Here is a 5,012-nt window from a genome sequence, read left to right on the forward strand (position 1 = left end):
TGGCTGTTATCATGTAGAAGAATGAGAATTGACCCATTCTTATCTCCTTGTACAGAGGTCAAGTCTAAGTGGATCAAAGACTTCCACATAAAACCAGAGACACTGAAATTGATAGAGGAGAAAGTGGGGAAAAGGAGTCTTGAGAGCAGGCAAAGGAGTCAGAGATACACCCACTTGTACTAGTCAGAGTCCCACTGAAACACCAAGCTACCAGCCATAAAATATATGCAGAGAACTTTGTGTAAACTCATGTAGGCCACGTGCTTGGTGCTTTAGTCTTTATGAGCCTGTGTGAGCCCTGTTCAGTGGATTCAGTTGGTCATGTTCTACTGGTGTCCCCCATCCCATCTGACTCCTATCATCTTCCCTCCTCAACATTGCAGGGGATTGCTGAGCTCTAAGGGGAGGGACCAGATAGAGACCTCCAATTTAGACTCTCTCTCTCTGCATAATGTCTGTCTGTGGATCTCTGAAGTTCCTCCCATCTGCTGCCAGAGGAAGCCTCTATGATGATACAAGTGGAAGTGGGTATAGCAGAATATCATTAATGATCATTTCATTGTATTTTTTAAAAGACAGCCATATTTGGTTCTATGTTAGGTCTCTGTGAGCTACCCAGTAGATTATTTATCTGGCTTTACATGCTATAGGATACATACTGCATTACATGGTGACAAAAATATGTTAACTTATCTGTTTCATGTTGGATGGCCCATCTCTTGCTGTCATAAACAGATATAACAACAAAAACATAAATTATTGAAGAATTTTCATGAATCTTACAGGTTAAATCCATGTCAGCTCATAACATCAAATTAAGAGGGAACAAGGGCAGAAATAAAAAAGATTAGGGTAAAGAGTGAAGTGCGACTGCATTAGGTAAGTTAGGTAAGGTCCTGATAGAGTTACTGGATTTTAAAAATATTATTCATTATATATAGTATGTATTACTGTTGGTGTTTTAGTTATTTGTTTCAATGTATTTTTCAGTATAATAATCCACCCCTCCCTCTCTTAGTAGGATATATGTTCCAAGTCCCCAGTGGATTCCATAAATCCTAGGTAGTTTTGAGTGCAGTCTTTAGTATGCTTTTCCTATACCTGCACACTCATGATAGAGTTTATTTTAGAAACTGAGCACAAGAGATTATCAGTAATAATAGTAAAACAGAATGATTATAATAATGTAAATCAACATAAGTGTTCAACAATAGAGGAAAGGGTTAAAAACCTGGTATATGTTCAGAGTGCCCAGCCCTGATTTATATAGCACAATCCCTACACCTAAGGTTCAGAGAAAATCATAGAGGAGGGGATGAAAGAGTGAAAGAACCAGAGGACCAGGACGCTGGTTGCTAGAACAGTGTCTTCTAAGCATAGGGAAGCTGCCCTATGACATTTCAACAATACAACTGCTGAAACAAAATATGCATAATAACAACACTAAGTGTCATTCCAGTCTGGATAGGCAGAATTTCACAAGGTCCCATCCCTAGATGAAGAACTGGAGAGCCCCTGCTGAAAGAATCAGTCTTCCCTGGAGACCAGCTCCCTGATTGATTTTCCAGCCCCAAATGGTCAGCCCTAAACACATGTATTTATGTGCAACACTAAATGGACACAAAATGGACACAACACTAAATGGACACAAAATGTTTCATGATATATATATCATGAAACATTTTCCCAGCCATTAGGAGGGATGAAGCTGTATGGTTTGAAGTAATTGTTTGTCGTCTAAGTGAATTAAGTCCATTCCAGAGAGATAATTATGTACTTTCTCTCACTTGTAGTTCCTAGATTTCATGTAGAAACATAAAAGCATGTACACACATATATGACAAGAAAGTACAAGCTACAGGAATATGGGGACTAACTGGATGAGGAAGGGTTCAAAAGAGGACCATAGAGAGGTACGGTATGGTGAGGAATATGCTTAATATATATTGCATAATTGTATGGAAATGTCTCTGTGTAGAATATTAATGTGTATTATGAATCCATACAATAAAATTCTAACAGTAGTAATAAAGATATTTGAATGTACCCTCTCCAAAAATACCTTATTGGGCTATACTCCCCCTCCATTTCTTAGTGGTAATGTAAGATGGTACAACCAATGCCTATGTAAGCAGATGACAGGGGCAGAGTGGGGGCATTGTGATGCAGCACCAGGCTACTACTTTCAGTTCACTTGAACTCCAGATGTCTGGCAGTGTCCCAGCTGATTTGATAACCAAGGTAAGTACTTGAGCATTTAACTAGAATGGGGTAGAACCAGCGGAGTGGAGAGTACAGATATTATTAGATGGAGGGCAGGACAAAGTAAGAGACATTTCATTGCGCTGATCGGAATGGTGCAGAATTGAAAACTTGTAAGTTACTTTCAGGCTTTCTCACTGAATGATTTCACAGGAAGTTGGCCCCAAGGGACTGAAACCTTGGGAAGTGAAACAGTAGATAAGAAAGAATACTGTATGTCTTTTATCTTTTTACTCTAATTGAAAGCAGCGACCCTATCAGAAAAGAATTCGTGATGGTCCCTTCTTTCAGAAGCCTTATGGGAAAAGTTTTGTAAGTTTCAGTGTTTTGATATGAAAACTACTCTATCATATTCCATAATGTTAGCTGCTTAGATTATTTATAATTTCTTCTTACCATATGTGATATTAGCCTAAATTTCATTTCTCTATAATGAAAAATATTAATGTCTATGGGTGTTTTGCCTGTATGCATGTATGTGCACTACATGTGTGCCTAGTTCTGGAGATCAGAAAATGTGGTTGAATCCTCAGGAACTGGGGTTAAAGATGACTTCACACCACCATGTGGGTTCTGGGAATCAAACCCAGGTCTTCTGCAAGAGCAGCCAGTGTGTTCTCTTAGCCATCTCTCTAGCCCTTATTGCCCTTATTTCTTTATAATTATAAAGAAAAAATTATAATTATAAAATTGATGGTATGTAATTATATATTATATATAAAAAGTATAATCTAATTTAGGGTTTGAAGGAGAATATTCCTTCCTTAAGGCCTCTTCCACTTTCTCTTTTTTCCTTAATAAATCTGTGTTTATTTTGCTCAACACAGTATTTGAAGGACTTCTCTGCTGGCTAGTTTTATGTCAATTTTACATAAACTAGAGCAATCAGAGAGGAAGTAGCCTCAACTGATGCCACCATCAGAAGGGGCTTAAGGCAAGCCTGTAGGGCATTTTCTTAATTGGTGATTGATGGCAGAGCACCCAGCCCATTGTGGGTGGTGCCACCCTGGGTTGGTGGTCCTGGGTTCTATAAGAAACCAGGCTAAGCAAGTCATGAGGGAACAAGCCAGTAAGTAGCACCCCTCCATAGCCTCTATATGTGCTCCCCTCTCCAGGTTACTGTCCTGACTTCCTTTTAGGATTAACTGTGATGTGGAAGAGTAAGTCAAATAAACCCTTTACTTCCCAAGTTGCTTTTAAAAAAATTTTTATTATTTTTTTATTTTTCGAGACAGGGTTTCTCTGTATAGCCCTGGCTGTCCTGGAACTCTCTCTGTAGACCAGGCTGGCCTCGAACTCATAAATCTGCCTGCCTCTGCCTCCCGAGTGCTGGGACCAAGTTGCTTTTGGTCATGATGTTTTTATTATAGCAATAGACACTCTAACTAAGATAACTTCTTTTTCAATTTTTAGATGTAAGCTTTATATATTAAAACATTTAAACTAACAGGTTTAAAAATTTAGAGTGTATGCACAATAAATAATTTCTTTGGGAAAAACCTGTAATATTTTTTTCAGTACTGGAGATGAACCCTAAGGCTTCATAATGCTAGGCAAGCATTGTATCACCAAGGTATATCACTAACACTGGGAAAAAATCTTTTCATAACCTAATATATATATATATATATACATATATATATATATGTATATATATATATGTAAATATTTGTGTCTATCTATGCAGATATACAACTGATCTGTATCTACTATATGCATTGCCACATTATTTTTGTTTTTATCTTTTCCTCCTCCTTTTAGACAGGGTCTCTTTTTGTAGCCCTAGCTATCTTAAACTTGCTATGTAGAATAGACTATGTAGACCAGGGGCTGACCATGAACTCAAGAAGATCTGCCTGCATCTGCCTCTTGAGTGCATTGATTAAAGGTGTGCACCACTCCAACAAACATATTATCTTTAAATGAAGCCTGCCTGTATCACTTAACAGTTTTAAACCCCAATGCTTTAAAACTCTTAAAGTAATTCCCCTGTTTACATACATAGGTCATTCAACATTTCTAATACTTTGTTCCCATTTTACTGAAGATATACATGTTAGTTACGTTCCTGATTGAGGTAGTAAAATAAGCTAACAAAAACATCTTAATAATGGAGGAAGAGATTAGTTTGGCTTATAGTTCAAGACAGTGTACTATGGTAGCAAAGACTCGGCAGAGAGATAAGTGCTGTTGCACCATTTGCTTTCTCCAAGCTATTCAGCCTAGGACTTAACCATGGAATGATGCGGCTTACATTTGGGTGGGTTTTTCTGACTCAGTTAACCAAGTCTAGAAATTCCTTCGTACAATATGTCTAGAGCCTCATTCCTTAGGTGATTCTAGTCCCTATGAATCTGACAATATTATCTATCATAATATTTTCCCCAAAGCAATTCTTGTCCCCCATATTTTTAACATGGCCATGCCAAATGAAGATGGGGCTCATGTATGAGTCTTCTTTTTTTGTGGTAACAGTGTTCATTGTCAAGAATGCATGCACAGAATGCAAACAGCATGGCTGATACTTCAGAGCTTCTGAGACATTGCCTGAAGCTGCCAGGTCGAGGGAGGAATCACTGAATACGCACAGCATATCAGAAGCCAATGTTCTCCCTACTGAAGGACCTCATGTTTCCTCCCACTGCAAATCATGGCTAAGATCTGCTTGTGCATGAATGTAGGAATGTATTCTCTTCTTTAGAAGATCTCATATGACAACAAATACACTATTAGTCACATAAATGAACCAA

This window comes from Mus pahari, chromosome X (assembly GCF_900095145.1).
Source record: "Mus pahari chromosome X, PAHARI_EIJ_v1.1, whole genome shotgun sequence".
In the NCBI taxonomy this organism is placed as follows: domain Eukaryota; kingdom Metazoa; phylum Chordata; class Mammalia; order Rodentia; family Muridae; genus Mus; species Mus pahari.